This window comes from Prenolepis imparis, unplaced genomic scaffold, assembly GCF_030444845.1.
Source record: "Prenolepis imparis isolate NDT839.2.m4 unplaced genomic scaffold, iyPreImpa1.0 SCAF_7, whole genome shotgun sequence".
Classification (NCBI taxonomy): domain Eukaryota; kingdom Metazoa; phylum Arthropoda; class Insecta; order Hymenoptera; family Formicidae; genus Prenolepis; species Prenolepis imparis.
Genome location: NW_028141165.1, coordinates 12,134,700 through 12,153,384, shown reverse-complemented (window position 1 = coordinate 12,153,384; position 18,685 = coordinate 12,134,700). Strand labels below are relative to the sequence as shown.

Below are 18,685 nucleotides of genomic sequence, written 5' to 3'. Positions count from 1 at the left end.
ATTTATAAAAAATTTATATAAAAGCTAAGAGAGAGAGAGAAATAATATTCTGTAGACGTAATTTAATAAAAAACATTTTTTTAACAAAAATATAAATTAATTTTTTCAACAAATTTTTTTAACAAAGAAATAAATTAAAAGCTTTAATTAAATTAAAAATTGCTGTTAATTTAAAAATCAATAAAAGATAATAAATTTTAGTTCAATTTAGCGTTTTATTGTGCAAATTAAGCAATAATTAATAGATACATTTTAGTATCCTTTCGGGACGCAAATAAAACATCCAAACATAAAACAACGCACCCGTCGAGTTCTGAAACTTTACGCATGATATTGAGAACAAAATTGCAGCCCATTTGTCGCGCCCTTTTACTACGGAATCACGTGCCGCTAAACCATAATACGAACGACTATAGTTACTGCTTCTACGAATTTGTTAACATGTCCGATTTTAATCGACGTCTGCCCAATAAAAGTACGAAAAAGAATGAATGAAAAAGTTCTCCACCTGCACTGTTCACGCACATTCTGTCTTTACGTGTCTAAACAATTGCGATTTATTACCAAACCTGTTTATTACATCCGAAAAAAAACTATGCTTTCATATATTCATACAACGATTATATATATATTTCCTTAATTATTATATGTTCATCCTTCGTTTTGACGCAATAATTAAAATGCTGAATATATTTTTCGAAACAATTTGGTTATTTTTGTAATAACATATAGCGTATTTATGAAACAAACGTTCTTTCTAAAACTACTCGCATTTCATATATCATCCAGAAGATTGTTCAACGACTCAAGATGGAGTTGCTATTCCGCATTCGCGTCGGAAATTTGGCTAATTCGATGTGCGAACTCACACTGCGGAATCGGCTGTTACGCGCGGAATAGTAATATCGAGACGGTCTTAACCCCCGTACAAGTAAGATCTAATGAAGCAATTCAACTGCAACCGCAGCCCACTTCAAAGTTTTGAGAAACACCGTATTGTATTGCCAGTATATTACAAACTGCAACGGTGGCCATACCGATGCCGCAGCCCGATTATATTTCGCGACCTATTATACTTCGAGCGATCGAACATGCGGTGGGTAATATGGAGTGCCGACATCGCCAAAAACATGAACCTCTTGCATTCGATTTAGCAATCCATGTAATGACATTATGCGATTATCAGATCTTTCGAAATTTCCTCGATATTTGCTAATCGTACAAGAAATAACAATGTATTATGCCTTTTGTAGGAGAACGTTCTCTTAGTATTCGACATTCTCTTAGTATTAATGTGAGAGTAAAATAAAAAAATATTGTTTCATAGAAAATCTATTAAAAATAAAAATTTAATTGATAAGCCATCGTTGAAAATATGAATCCTTTACCTTGCTTTCGAGTTGCAATAATAAATAACAAAATCAGATTTTTGCAAGCAAATTTTTTCAATATTGTTATTCATACGAAAAATATCAATCGTATTAACAGACAATATATTTATATATTTTGTTTTAAAAATTCAATTTTCCTCTACTTTTATTGAAAATAAGATTAAAATACAAAGATTAGTTTAGAGAAAAAAATGTATCTATCTATATATATGAAATAAAAGAGTTTTATTTAAACCATTAAAATGTGAACTTTTTATTTTCGAAAATAATCATGTAATATTCACGAATGTTATATAGATTTTTACGCGAGAAATATATTTCGTCATATTTTTATACATATACTAATAAGAAAATAAGTATAATAACGCGTTATTATTGTAAATATTTAATGTTTTCTCAGTTTCCATAGATTAAAGAAAATCATGTTACTCTAGAAAATATAAATCCAATTTTGTTGTCAAAAACATGAATCTCTCGTTTTCGAATGTGCCAATCTATGTGATGGCATAATACAATTGTCATGCTTTTACATAAAATTGTTCGATATTGTCATTCATATATACATATATGTATATACACACACAAAATGTCAAAAAAGTATGAAAACTATATTTCAAGTGCATAGAAAATTAAACTATAGACTTTTATCTTAAATAATCTTTTTGTCGATCGATCTAAACTTTCGATATCTACTTGAATGTTACGTAGTAATGAAGTTTGTCTTCCGACTTTTCTAAGTTTAGCGCTAAACTTTTTTACATTAGATTTTCTCTGTTGCAAATCTATTTTTACATTTATTCAACCGAAAAACGTAACTATTGCTTTCACTATTGTAAGCAGAAGATTAAGGATCAATAAAAAGTTTAAAAAGTATAACAAGTATTTTCACTGCACATTTAACATTAAATTTGATTATCGGAAATTTCGATTCCTAGTTTTGAATAATATTAAGACTTAAATAAGTGCTGCTTAATTCGGCTGTTGATACAACTGGCAATCGAAACAAATTTCAACATTTCAAAGAAACGTTTCAGCAATGCTGTGCAATAAAAATAAGCATGTTCTCCGGGGGATTCGACTAGTGCCTATATAAAATTGTCATCGTTGTCAGCGGTGTAATTCGAAATTTGCCAGCGGTGGTGCTCCTTCCGCGTCGCGACCGCAACGTATTGAGTAACAATTACTGGCCGCAAAAGCGGCACGGTCCGCGTTACCGTGATCGCGCAACAGAATGACTACTACTCACCCCATCCGCACCGTTACATGCTCCAACTCTACTCGCCTCGCCGATTAGTCACGAATTCTACTCGCTCGGGGGATAAAGGACCAAAGGGCCGTTGTGCGCCGGATCGGATCGGATCGGTCGGTGGTGTGCGCGCCTGTCGTCCGCGCGTTGGAAGGTCCTATCACAAAAATCCGTTTTCACTCACCACACCTGGGACGCGCGAAACCACGAACAATACGACTTTACGTGCGAATGGGCGCAATTTTCGGGCCCAGCACGCGACGCGCTTTCGCCTGCGCTGTCGCTGATACGCTGCGCGAACGGAGGAGAAGAACGAGTTAATTCTTTTACTTGGCCGCGTAAGAGAAATGCTTGGCTCGCCGGCGACGCCGGGGACCGCGCGAGATATCGGGGATCGCGGAAAAGCGACGACGACGTACGAACAGCGGCTCGCCGATGCCGACTGCCGACGACGTTCCTCGACGGCGACAGCGACGGCGTCCACGGTTGTTCAACGCGACCAACCCTTCGGCGCGCGCATGCGCGTCACCCTTAGATGCGCCGCCACCCTCCGTCGTCCACCCTTTTGCCGCACTTCTTCGCCCCCTCGCCCGCCAATCACGACTGCTTTTACAATGTCTCGAAAAAGGTAGTGTCCGCAACAAAGGGCAGAGTGCCTTTTCCGGCGGTGTTTTTTCCCAGAAAAGGATGCGCTCTTGCCGGTACGTGTCAAAGACGGAAAATTTAAATGATAATGAAAGAGTGACACGACGAAACGCGTGTCTGCGCGTCGCAAATCGCTGCTGCTTTGCGTCCGACTATCGAGTCTCGCGTTCCTCCCCTGTTATAACGCGAGGGTGGAGAAAAGAATTGTTTCGCGAATCTCTTTTTACTTAAAAGTATTAGCGTCGCCTTGTACTATTGACACATGCACAAAACGAGATATATTCTCGGTTGTGTGCTTGGAAATCTTTGTTAAAACGGCGTAGTCGATAAATGTAGATACGAAAGATAAGTCGAATGAATAAGTTAAGTGCCGAAAGTCTCTCTCTATGTCGTCGGGAACATTTTTAAAAGAAACAATATACCCTTTTCCCAATGCGCGCGCGTTCTCACGTTCCGCACGTACATCTCGTATCAGCAATGACATACATCATTGACACGTGTCACTTCGGCGCATTACGCACTTTAAATGATCTCCAAGACTTTGCCATTTCGTATTTATAAAAAGTATTTTAAATTTGGCAGCGTATCTGCCAATCGATCAGAAATATGTTTAAATTAACACAAGACATCACATTACATATTTACTAAAAGAAAAAAAAAATTTTCAACGGGAAATTAGATTCACGATACAATTCATTAATTATGTAGATGCGATAGGGCTACATACATACATTGGCATAGTATTATCGGCAATTCTCTAGGTTGACAATAGTATCGAACCCATAGATAATTAATGACATAGCTAGCATTAATCAATCATGTAAATGCTATTAATGCCCGACAATCGCCTATAATGTTGATCCGTAAAAATTAAATACACTATTAATTTAGCTTTAACGTACTCGCGCATGTTAACAACACATAATTATTTCGTATTAGATAAACACGCAAGATACCGAACACGCACTTGCTCTACGTTAGTTAAATAACATTGGTTTCATCATGCTGTTTAATGAAACGCGATCGTACGTTATACTTGTTATACCCGCAGCAAGATACCGGGAAAATGTACGTCGACGCGCATCGATGACCCAAATTGCAATTTATTAGAATACGAGGTAAAAAGGTTACGAAAAGAAAAATGTGAGGGGTGCGGCGGAGGTTCGTGTCTGGCCATAAGCAGCGATCTGAGATAGTGTGTGGGCGGACCGCAGCATAAGATGTATCCCACCTCGTATATGCGGCGCACATACACCGGGTGTATCTCGTCTTTGGCTGCATGAAATCGTCGCACATGTATGTACGTACGTATGTTTCATGTACGTACACATATACATACGTACGGCGAGCTATGACAGGAGATATAGTGAAATGTAGTGCGCGCTCTGTTGTGCGAGAGAATGCAGGCGCAGCATCCGCCGGTGTGGCGCGAGCGTTGTCGAAATTATTCGCATTCGAGATAACTCGACTTAACGACATCCACGGGCGATACTTCAACGCGGAAAATTGCGCCAATAATGTGTCCACTTGCGTTACTACAGCGTCAGATTTTATCGGGGATAATTAACCGACCGAAAAATTCGCGACTAGACTCGCGAGAGTATTTTAAGTAGCGAGGTTTTAAATAGCACCGACATAATAGTGGAATAAGTCTCTCTCGGGGAAAAGAGAACCGATGATATCGTGGAGATATAGAAATCATATTTGGTCAAAGTATATATTTTTTTGCAGTCTTCTCTCTAAAATATCAGAGTTTCACATATCCATTAATAATGGATTAGCTAATTGTTTAATTAAAGTATAATTCGTTTCTTCCAAAGGATTATAATCCACGCCGGGCGGAAAATATCGGTATGGGATTATATCACGTGATAACAGAAAGAGGTATAACAGCACTCGATATTAGTTATGCTAATTGGATCTACGTGCCGGGGAAGTGCAAGAGAGACTCGACCGCATACATACATTTGTAAGCCGTCGTTTAATTCTTCGTATAGATCTCACTGTCGCGATACATCGCGTCTCACACCCACCCGGTATAAATTCAACCGCGCGTCCGGCGAAATGAGCTTTTTGTTGTTTCCTTTCCCTTTCTTCTTCTCTTTTTATCTTTTTCTTCCTTTCTTTTTTTTCATTTCATCTTTCATTTCTGCGGGATGGTAACGGTACGGATCAATACGATGACGGGCTGTTTCCGCTTAAGCGGATTTTCACGGCGTTATTTTCGCCGTACTCGCGAGCTGGTTAACTCGCGCTCGCGCAGCTGGTTCTCGTCCACGGTTTGCGGGGGAGAGTAGAATGCATGTACTCAAAGCGCGCAGAAACAAGCCTGCAGACAGTTAGATCTCGTCTCCGCCACCATCGCCACCCTCTTTCCCTCTAAATCTACCCACCTCCGGTTTGCTCTTTTTCTTTCCATACCGCTCCTTTGTCCCTCTTTGGTATACGAGCTACCGGTGATGGCGAGATCGGAGCTCGTCGCACACGCCCGCGCAACGTATGTACACGTACACGTCTACATCACATAGGAAATGGGAAAACGAAATGAACCGTGAATAATTATGTATTACTTTTAATGCCTCACGGTTTACGGGAACATGCTCGCCGATGACGGGGAAATATTAACGTCAAAGGTACTTCCTTCATTTTCTCCGGACGTATATATCGCCGCTATACGTAAACCGCATCGCCGTCTCGGAGCCAGGGATCAAACGATGTACGGGAGATTCAACGTATAACGACTTTTTTTTCTCCCGCTTCGTGAAGCGCTTCCTGCGCTTCCGCGCACGTACGCCGCGATATAACGTGGAATATCGAGATAAGAATTCATCCGATCATTATAATTTAGCATAAATTTATGTGCCGCGGCCACGATGATCGTGGGCTCGCGTCTCTATCATCCGACATATTTATATATAAACGCGAAAATTTATTCCGGAGTAATTTAAGCTGCGCTCGACAAGGAAATCGCTTTAATTAATGATATAACAATTCGCGAAAATTCCTTCAATTAAAATTTTTGTTATAGTTCTGGACTTATGATTTTGTCGTATATCCACCGCTATTTCAGCTGAAAAATCTACGATTGTCTATTGCTGCACGCGTTGTACATAGAAATATTTTGTTTGACATCTTGGCTATTCATAAAATCATACATCGTGCTTTTACATCTCTAACGCGTAATATTTTTTTTTGCAATCGCGCTCGAGACACTACTCGCGTAAAATTATTTGAAACAATACGCATCTGTTGAGGTTATTCAGAGTACGAGAACGTATGTAAATAGCGCTGTAAAAGATGTGAAAGATCAGAACTTGCGGTACCGCCTGCAGGCGGATTTTATAATCACTAATCGAGCTGGATCGGGGCAAGTTTCCGCTGCCCTTCGTCGCCCTTTCGCACCGTTGAATCTAATTACAGGAACGTCAGTTTCGCGAACTTTGGCTGGGTTTTACATCTTTATACATCATACCATGTTATTACGATAGTTTCGCGTCAGCATTAAGATCCTCTACAGATTAACTGCAAAATTTAAAATAGGTATTTTTGACAATAAATATTACGGATTATTTATCCAACCGAAAAAAATGTATAGGATGAATTTTGATATGATAAAGTATAAAGAGTAAGAGATAATAAAAAAGAGAAACGTGAGAAAAGAGCAAAAGTTACATTGTTGTGAGTCTGGATAGTTTAAAACTCGATAGTCCGACGCGCCGTCTCATACAGTTCGATTCAGCTTTAAAAAGATCGATAATTTTTTTCGAAAAATAAAGTAACTTTTTTATTCCTGATTAGATAATCTCATACTTGAGTATTTAAATGCAATTATTGATACAAAGTATATTACTGTACAGTTTCAAGTAACAGTCACCTTTCGTTCATTTTTTTCCCACGATATTCCGATATAATCTGAATTTTCAGTAGTTTGAGCTAATCCTAGCTTATTCAATCTGAACTCAAAACTTTAGTGAACTTTAAAATTGCAATACCGCTTCACAAAGATCTCGTTTAAAAAAGCATAAATTGTATAAGCTATACATTTTGCACATTACTGTTAAATACAATGTATTCTCGAAATTATCCAAAATTAATGACTCAATCATTCGCAGTTCGCATCTTACTCTGAAAAAAATGTGCTAGACGAAAACGCACGTATTCAAGCCGCGTGGAAAGCAATTGATTTATCTACTTTTCTGTCGGCGTTTCCGAAGTCGAAGTTGGCACGGAGAGAACCTTAAGCATCGCTTGTTCGCCCCGCTGTTCGACAAACTATCACCAAAGAAGTTTTAAAGCTGACCGAAAGCAGCGCCATTGGCAGATAGATGACTCTCGACTTTTCTTCGTGCAAAGTACATAATGTTTTGCATGAAAGAAGATCTCACAACCGTTTAGAGCATCGATCGATTATTTAATCGATTCGTAAAATAATGAGCACCGTATATTGAAACAAAAAATAATAAATAAATAATATAAAATATGTAATTTTACATTGGTGTCATAACGAAGAAGATAAAAGCCAATATTGAAAAAAAGAGTTTACAAGAAATATATAATTTATTGTGAGGATTGGTCATATCTTCTTTAATGACTAAATTGCATCGATAGAATTATCATCATGCATTTCCTCTTGCAGAGATTCAATAATGATCTTAGCAAGCCTGCTCTTACGGAGAAGGAATGCGTGTTTCTTCAGCCAGAAAAATCCAATGCTGACGAGTGGCTTCACGAGTAAAAGACTTAACGATGAGCTATTTACGATGTTGCGGATCAACTCGCGAAGTCAAATCGACGGACAAGACGATGATGATGACGACTAACGGAGGTCGATTTCAACATGCTCTGCCATAGTATAGTGACCTGTGCGCGACAAAGCTCACCTCCGCCGCGAGCAAATCGTCCGTGAAATAGAGAAATTTGCGAGAATCCTGCAGAAAATCCGCATTCGTTTCCCGAATACCTTATGACTGTGACCCGTTAACATCCGAGCAACGTAGGTGGATGGTTAGATAAATACGTTCGTCCGAAATGTACATATGTACATGTAAAATATCTTGTCAACAATAAACTCGCGATTTAACATATGAGAAATTCACGAAAGTTTCACAATTCGCCGAGTTTTGCAGAGTTAAACCGTTTCTTAAGCGGACTTGCTAAGATCTTTTCACATTTTTTTGTGAATGCCAATCAAGAGAATAAAATGTGAACTAATTGCTATCTTTAAGTGAATGTTATAATGTTACAATTTTCTAATATCTAACCAAATAAATTAATAAAATAATCAAATAAAATAAATAATTTAATATCAAATAATTTAATAAATTTATTTTCAATAAGTTAATTTTTAATTTTTAATAATCGTATGTATGTGTGCCTCATTGGTGAAATCTTTTAAAAACGATATAAAACTAATCTCTAAAAATAAAGACTTGCCCATAACGCTCTAATTTTCAATTTCTTAAAAAAAGAATTATATTAATTATTAATACTTAAAAATTTTAATAAAATAATATGAATCATAATATGTATCGTAAAGATGATTGAAATTATTAGATAAATAGTTCATACAATTTATTTCCAATAGCAAAATTAATAGTTGCCGTTAATTGACAGTAGAACAAATTGTTCGTCGGTTGTCGCGTATAAAATATGTAAAATAAACACGAGGACAGTGTTGCTGCGCTTGCGTGTGAGAATGGTGGGGACCTTTTGGATCGATCCTTTAGCTTTATCTGTAAGTGGCGGTCCATATGCGGAGAGTCCTTCATTTATAGAGACTAGTCAATGCGAATGTTGGTCACTGAATGCGAGATTACACCAATGAACTAACATTATTTTTTATTTTACAAGTTATTCTCAATAAAAGTTGTAAACGAATATATCTGCTGATATTTTTTAGTGCCACATAATTAAATACAGATTTATAATTAAATATAGTAAATTATACATTAAATATATATATTTTGAATAGTGACGAGTAAAACTTCTCAAAGTGATAGCTATTACTACGCCTTTTATCAGTCACATTTCGAAGCGTAGTTCATTCGCAGACGTTAAACGCAAAGTTCGCGACAACTTTTCTTAACAAGCTCTACCGTGATTCTTTGTTTCGAGAGACACGTTTCTAAAAGTCCATTTCCGACAAGAATTATTATTTAAACGATAATAATATTTCGCAAAAGTTTCTCTCTCTTACGCGGATTGTTATTAATAACGTAAAAGATAAGTATTATATTATAGTTGATAAATATATATTTTATATTATTTATAATCAAGCTCGCGATGCAACGAATGGGGAGAGATGCGACGACCGATTTGCTGGTACAATTCGCTTTAGTATAACGTAGATAGGTTGAGACCCCATTAGATCTCAAGTTGATCCTGCAATCTCCTAAGGCGATACCAGACTACGAGTGCGGCGTCTGTAATAGACGCTCATGTAAAAGACGGTCCCATATTCTCGACTTTGCGTAAAGTCGGTGTCACGTGCAAAATTGTAAGAGCCTTTTAGCAAAGTGCTTCTGTTGATAATGTCTTCAGTCAACTACGCGCTTACGAGATGCAGGACGTGACAAGAGCGATTAGACAATTTACGAGAATACGTAATCGCGTACGCGAATATCCCATCATCGAGCAATCTAAACGATATAGCTGATCATCTACAACGATCAAGCGTAAAATTTGAATATTTGATCATTCTCCGCCGTATAATTAAATGAATATTACGCGAATATATTAAAGTAAATATATAAATAAATAATAAATTTAATATTATATAAATAAATATATAAATTTAATATTTTTTATAATTTATAATAACGCGCATGCTATTATATTACATATATCAGAAATAATTTCTCCATTTATCTTTGCTCGGAACACTAGCCACGTATTATCCGATTTTCCCGTTTCGAATCTAGCATGTTTAAAGTTCGTTTTTCTTGGTTTAAGGGTGACTGTGCCATTGTCCGCCGTGAACAACAGCAACAAGAAAGTAATAACCGCATGGCAAAATGACAAATTTGCTGCAAATATTGCAGGGTGTACACGTCATAAATTCGCGTTACGGCTATAATGCAGCCGCATATAATGGTTTTCAGCGCGTTTATTTTGTTTTACATTATAGTAAAAACTAGTTATGATTAATATATTATACGACGCACTAATGTTTGTCTAAACGGGGAGGCGAAAAATTATTCCGACGGTTTTAACCGACAGTCAGAGAAAAACATCGATTGCAGTAGAGAATTAATAATAATTAAGAAAGTAATCAACCAACTTTAATTTTAATATCGCGGAAATCTTACTACTTGCTTCTTGCTACTTGCTATTGGACTTTCTTGACAAAAAGGTGTTGAAACACATTTATAACATTATAATACAAAAATTAATCCGGACGAGGTAACTTCGCTTTTACGCACACAATATTCCTGCTTTCGAATAAATTCTTTGATGTATTTGAAATCCATTTTTCCCCGACTGGAGATAATATCGACAGAATTAAAGAGATAAGATCGATGTTTAATTAACGCGTGAACAATATACGTTTGTTTGCAGAAATTATCTTTATATCCTCGTATCGCTTACTGTATCCCTGACCAATTGTACGAACCGGATATGGAAGTATGCGACGACAGAACGTAGATTGTAGATCGAATTTCGCGCAGTGGCAGTATTCCATCTCTCGCGCCGCACAGCCACATCGATATCCCTGTGTAATGGAACCATTCTGAACCAATCGCAAGGAAATTGCCTCTCGAAAATACACCGGGCAAAAGTGTAGCCCTACGTAGCCGCGTTGGTTGAACGTTAACGAACTTAAAGGTATACGTAGCCGGCTTCGAAATGGCCTTCTCGTACGTTTTATCGTGTGTCGCGGATACGACAAAGTCAAAAGGACTCGTCGATACAACGGTATATCGCGTTTTCTTTTGTTTTTATCCCGGGCATTTCATTTCACTTTACATATATACTATGTAAAAAAAGCACAGTCATGAACATTGCTTCTCCCGAATATATGTACATTCATAACTATATGTGCATATACATATGTACGTGTGCACCAAAAAATTCACGCGAGTCACATCCATATGATGTTTTTAGATAGCGCTTACCGCAGCGCATCGTGCATTTATTTTGCCAAATGAACGTCGCGAGGTGTATTTTTCGCGCGCACAAGATTGCCAATTTATCATTTTATAATTTATCACACAGATTTACAATTTATCATCCGCGAGTTGCGTTGTTCGCCATTGGTAACCACCCTGGTCCAAAGCGACTCATCTCCAAGAGTTTGACGGGAGGGGAGGGAAGGGGACGGGGGGCAAAAGCTAAGGACATATCTAGGGACATGTTTGTAACGGCTACACCCTCGTGCTTAAACTTACATTACCGTGTTCAGACGCGGAACGTTTCGCAACAGTTCCCGAGCGGCGGAGATATGTAGATACACAGCGACGAGAAGGCGAATACATAGCTGTAATAAGTACATACATACGCATGCAAGCTATGTACAATATTACGCTACGAGGCCGCAGAAGCGTGTGATAAACGCGGCGAGGTAATGCGCGTCGCTGACGAGCGAAAAAGATGTGATAGAACGCACCCAGAGATACAGACTATCGACTTCGAACAATCAATCATACTCTATAGAAAACGCACTGGAAAAGTTTTTCCAGATTTTCGCGGATAGAAGGAAACCTCGAATAACTAGCCTCTTGCTTATCTCCCTCTCTATCGGAATATCCCCCTCGTGAATTCCTCGATCCACGCTGTTGACATATGTGATACAGTTCCCGTAAGTGTCTTTTAAAGTACTCTTCCTGAACCGTGTTGCGTCACAGCTGTCTGAATATCTTGAATATATGTACGATATTCTTCCCTTGAAATGTATTTCGAGTTTAATGTAAATATAACCGACGCAAAGTGCATTATTTCTGTAAAGCATTTCCTATATCAGATATGTCAAAAAGAAATTTTTAATTTTAAAACGATTAACTCTATTCTCCCTCAACGTTATAATTTAATAAAAAAAATTCTTATTTAGATGCAGATAAATATGCAAAAATTTAAATATAAATGAAATAATACAAACAGACTTGTGTCCTGTACGAATCTATTTAGACGCTGATACAAGTGGACGGCTCGCTGCGCAAGATTTATAAGCTCACGATCCGACTGTGACATTTCACTAAATTCTGTAATCATCCTAATTCCTCAGGCAACTCGGTTGTCACCGAGCCTTTAATGATATTATCAGACGGCACGTTCTCTTATTGTCGCCATTAATGCAGGATAATGCAGGATGTCGTAGGAATTACGAAACCCTCGTCAACGGGGATGAGCGTTTCACCGATTCCACATTTGATCGGTAATTAACTAAGCGATCATAGCTGATGATGAAATCGATTGTGTCTATTCACACATCGTGATATATGTATATACATACATATATACCATGGAAATCTCGATAATTAAGATATTTATTTGTTTTTATTGTTCAATTTATTCCGATATTAATTACTCATTTCATAACATTTATAAAAAAACTTAATTTAATTTATATATTCTTATTTTTTTTAATGCATTAATCAAACGTATAACGGTTTGCTTCAATTAATAGTGTTTAAAAACGAATTCGGCTATATCAATCATGTTAAGTAGTTAAAGTATCGTCCAACAATAAGTCAAGCAAATGAATACATAAAACAAAATGTTACGTCCGATATAGTATCTGACCTTTTGTTATCGGAAATCTGATAAATTGACTAAATATTTCAAGAAAATCTTTCAATGGCTCGTTATTTTCAAGAAACCATCGATTAAGATTAAAACAATAATGCAGACTAGGAAAAATCGACAATAAATGTCAAAAATATCGCGTCTAATTTTAGATATCCAACGTCACATGTCCCGATTAAAGTAAGAAGTTCAACGTTAATGTATAAACTTATTGCAAGTCATATTGTTGCGAAAAAGTTGTACCATTTTTAATAAAAAAATTTACCCCCTACCATGATTTTGTATCCAAATTTTTAATAAAACATTAAAGCATTATCTGTTTCCGCGTATATATCGATACTTAACTATAAACGGCATCAAACGATAACACAACTCGACGCTCATTAGGCGGTAGATGCTCGTTAGCGACACCGTAATCGCCACCGTTAGACGACTGATCAATTAGCCAAGCAGATAATTTGCCGCTGACGAGACGCCTGTCGAGAGCAGGCGGTCCGATACGACGCGACGCATTCTCATATAGACATCGCTTCCGGGCGCATTTATGTAAGCGCGAGAATATAAGCGCATCCGTTTTCCTTCGTGTGGAAACGGATGGCCGGTATTGGTTTTCGTTTCAATATTCAGCTTCTTGAATAAAACAACAGCGACTGACCAACCGGCCGCGACCCCCGAACCACCGTGTATATTCCAAAGATCTTGGCCCCGCCGCATCAGCATTCGTCTTGTCGACGAAAAAGATAGCCCACTTGCATGTCCATGCCTTGATAAACACGCCGTGCAGCGAGATCTCATAGAAATTGTAACGCGCGATACGGGATTGGGAATATGCAAGCGATCGATACGCTGCCAATTTAAGTTCGGTATACCGTTCACATTAAAATAAGAAATAATTTAGATCGAGACAAATAAAAATCGAGCAGAAAAAAAGGATTATAGAAACAACAATTTGATTTGAAAAATCGCGATGATTCAATAATTTATCTCTTAAAAGTCATTGCAGCCGTTTGTGAAAATGCATGTACACGGAGAAAATTTACAGTACAAACTATATGAGAGAAAAATATATTCTCTTTCACAATGTTTATTGTAGAGCTGAAATGTGTAACTACATTAGGATATTTATTACTATAGAAATTGTAAATTATGCAGTTGATATTACGATTACGCATTTGATTATGCATCAAAATATTTGAATAATCATAAGTCGTAACACTCTTTAATAAAATATGATATAATATTATCGTGAATAAAAATGTCGTGATTTTATTTACATATGTTATTATGTTCCACGATCACAAAAAAAGTATATTGTAAAAATTTTACTATATTTTCTCCGTGTACCTCGTACATACGCGATGTACATCGATGCATTATATGGCTTCTTTGCATCTCAGCTATATGTATGTATATACGTGTGCGACCACGTGTGCGCGATAGTACCGCCGACCAAAGCCTCGACTCATATAGGAGTGTTTAGACTTTAGGATGCACATGGGAACGTGCGAATCCGGATGACGCGGTAACCCGTATTAGGGTCACGTGCAGATTTGCCGAGGTGAGACCCTATCTTATGCGTCCCACGTACACTCATCTCCGAATCAGAAACCCATCATAAACGATGCAAGGCCCATATCCTACTCGAGACCGACCTCGCGGATAGTGTTGGAATTTGAGTCCCGTGAAACCTTGCGCAGTATACGCGACGCGGAAAATCAAGCTGCGCTCGCCGCCGCTACTATGTTTCCGGCTGACTGGCAGAAGGCAGTTGAGTAATAATTGAAACGACGACCGACGCCGCTCGTTTATGTATACTTTAAGGACACCAAGATTAATCGGATGCGTATAGAATACGCGAGAAACAGCGAAGTGTGGTTGGCTTAAAATTGTGTGAGCTAGTAAGTCTGCGAACTCTTAAGAGACATCTTACTTGAGAGTAAACTCATCATATTCATTAATCCAATTAAAAAAAAAACATTATTTTAATTATCTCCTTGAAAAATTATTCAAATATAGGCCATGCTATTTTTTACTTCTACACTGTTAATAATGATACTTTGCGCAATGATTGACATCGGTATATATTATAAAGATCATGTACGATTACACGTTAAAAATCAACAAAGACTCTTTAGATTAAACGAGCGGCCGTAAACTTCGACGGTCGTTCGGCGCGAATCGAGGTATGTTTGTCTCATTCGCTCGTTTGTGAATGCAAAACGAGTAGAATAGGGTGCGTGATCGATCGGCGTAGACAGTATATCAAACGTGCATCCATCCAGCTTGACTACTATAACACAGAAAGTCTCGAAGGGAGACAAGAATATCCTATTTCCGGTGTATTTTATCGACGGCTGTTCTCTATGCTTTGCGAATCACTGCAGATCGTGTTTTGAACCGTATCATTTGTTTGTCGAATACATCCCCGGCGAACATGCACGTACGCACATATATACGCACATATATTGTTTCCAAATTTGCATTTTCATTGTGCATATGCGTAGCATTCGGCAAAGAGACGAATCCCGAATTGTTTTTCTCGCACACGTGAATATCGTTTGTGGACTTAGCGATATTTCTGGTTGAATTTACCACACGGTCGCGATACACCGTTCCGCATCGGGGTACATATCGTATAAGAATAACACGCGATCGAACGCGAATATGCGAAAATGTTCGCGTTCGCTGTATCTATTATTTGAAAAAAATCTGATATATACACGATATCTCTTTCCTCAGATGTTATATTCGTTGTGTTTGTGGAAGTTATCCATTTCCACATGAACATATATCACATTGATCTCTTAAATAGTATCATTAGTATCCTATTAAACGTCATTGTTTCTCTACTTATCTCAAAATTGTTTGTATTACTTACAGAAAGAAGCGTTGCGAATTGCTCTTGTCGCTGCCACGTTTCCACCTGAAAAGAAGAAATTCATTTAAAGTTGGAAAATATCACAAAATTTTATCAAATATAAATTATCCTAATCAAGCGATATTATATTCGTATAAATATGTACATTATAAATATGAAACCATAAAGTTTAAAAAATGATAAACGAATTTTGCTAATGCGAACCGACAATCTATATTTATATTCATATTTATTCATAAGCTCATATTTCGCTACTCGTAATCGTTATTATACATAATCTCATCTTAAAAGCATATCTCAGCGTTAAGACAATTTTTAAATAACATGAGATTTCTAAAAAAAAGTGAATTTTCCGTACAACCAGTGTACAACTCAATTATAATTTTATGTTTTTCACATCATATATACTTTTATAAAATTTTACATCAATATTAATATCTCATTATTACATTTACGCAACGCATTGCATCAAAATTGTTTTTTATAATTATTATTTTTCATATAATATATGTGAAATGTAATTGCATGAAAATATTGGCAAAACATCTATTAAATCGCATGTCATTTGAATATAACTTTGCTTTAATTAATGTAAAGCTGTAAAGCCAAATTATCAATCACAAGTAGATATTTAATGAAATAACCGGAAATAACTATATACAATATATAATTTCTAAAAATATCCAATTTTATCTTTTTTTTAATTATAAGCTTTTACAAGATATATATAAAAATTTTGTTTAATTCTCAACTAATTCTTGTTTAACTCATTTAAATATATCAGAGTAAGTACGTGATTATGAAAATATAACAAATGGTGTACAAACAATAAATTTTACTTACGTTCAGGATTGTTGCGCCGTCGCCCGATGCCTCCTAGGCCTGCTCCTCCTCTCAGGTTGTTGTCGCACACATTCGCGAAAATACAACCGCGCGAACCATCCGCGACACTCCCGGAAGCGCGACACTTTACACGGCACTCCCGGACGCGCGATACTTTATACGGCACTCCCGAAGTTGAAATTAAACACGCGACGAATCGTCCACGGCATGTTAAAAATAAACGTACGACACTTTATACGGATCGTTCGCGGCATGTTAATAGAAATAGACGTGCGACACTTCATACGGCCCTCCTGAAATTAAAATTAATTAAAATGTAACAAACCGTTTTCGAAATCTATCATTTGATTTATTTTTAATGTATGACTTTATACAGATTTCATGATTATGAATATCGCGAACTAATATCTCGTTTCGCACGATTGCAGTTCGGAGCCGATGTATATACATGAAATCTTACTTCGTCGGCCACGAAGCACTTGGCATGTAAACGTTGGCCAGTAATGTCTCAATCAGACATGCAATTCCATCGGCATCAAAAGTGCAACCGTCGACTATAATTAAAAGTGCGAAAAGGGATGTGGATAAAAAAAATTTGGGTACTTTGCTTCTCCTTCAGATTAAATCCTCCGGGTATTGAGCCTCCCACTAACGTCAAAGTGTACCCAGTGGGAGGGTTTCATCGGTGAATTGATTGGAATGCACCAGCCAATTCGCCTTATTGATATAAGATATTATTTAATTAAATAAAATAAAAATTATTATATATATTATAAAATTATATGATACAATTAATGGCAAATGTAAGCATATGTTCACTACGTGTTATTCAATGTACATCAAATTAATTATAATAAATACTGATAAACTTTCGATACATGCCAGCTTTCCATTATTTAAATCAGTCGATCAGATGAAACATGTAGTACATGTAGTAGTCTTATTCCTCGATAATGATAGACAAATTAGATGTAATCGGCGAAAAATTCAAAGCGCGTGATGCGAGATACATTCGAATCCAAATATCATTAAAGAAACAATTATCATCCGTAAGCATCGTGATAAAATTATAATAATTTATAATTTTTATTCTCTGTTGTATCTACTTAAAATGTTTATTTATAATAAATATTATATATAAATTACGCGAAAGTTAATTAATTCTGCAAGCTGATAATGTCTAATTTGTAGAGATAATAATTGTTTAGCATTTCTCTTAATAATTGTCGTGATTATACTTCAAGAGAAACAGAGACATTAATCTTCCTACTTTTCCACAAATATAATCCAATATGCGGTAGTATTGTTATGACGAGATTCATGTGGAAAAATAGTATAAATATACATATGTTTCTTAATATAGCAAATTAATTTTGATAAATTGGATAGCTATGTGAACCACGCACCCAAAAAAATTAATTTTTTTAAACCGAAAATGATAGCATTTTGTTTGTAGTTGTTTGTAGTAACAATAATTTCGTTTGTAGTTTTATCAATTAATAATAAAAAAAAATTTTTTAAATGACTCGCACCCGACATTGAGATATCGCAAATCCGCTTGCGCAGTCTTCTTTAGAATCGTTTGTAATTGTTTGTAGTGATTTTCCTTTCGTTTGTAGTTGAGCGGTTCAAAAGTTATAAACAATTGTTTATTCGTCCAATAGCTAACTTCGTCAATTTTTAAGATTTTTCAAATCCGCTTGCGCAGTCTTCTTTAGAATCGTTTGTTAACAAATTGTTTATAACTTTTGAACCGCTCAACTACAAACGAAAGGAAAATCACTACAAACAACTACAAACGATTCTAAAGAAGACTGCGCAAGCGGATTTGAAAAATCTTAAAAATTGACGAAGTTAGCTATTGGACGAATAAACAATTGTTTATAACTTTTGAACCGCTCAACTACAAACGAAGGGGAAATCACTACAAACAACTACAAA

At 36.6% G+C, this 18,685-nt stretch overlaps 1 protein-coding gene across 3 annotated transcripts in view; it reads right to left on the bottom strand.

Annotated features, from left to right (window-relative positions):
- The window catches only part of LOC145939027 (uncharacterized), a 300,920-nt gene that overhangs the window by 265,117 nt on the left and 17,118 nt on the right, over positions 1 to 18,685 (bottom strand). For 2 of the 3 annotated variants that reach the window (XM_083043055.1, XM_083043060.1), the window contains exon 1: positions 2,638 to 3,089. The gene's annotated coding sequence lies outside the window, so the exon portion shown is untranslated. Of the gene's footprint in view, positions 1 to 2,637; positions 3,090 to 15,901; positions 15,947 to 16,744; positions 17,038 to 18,685 lie in introns of those variants that run through there. The other variant, XM_083043056.1, reaches the window with a different exon arrangement.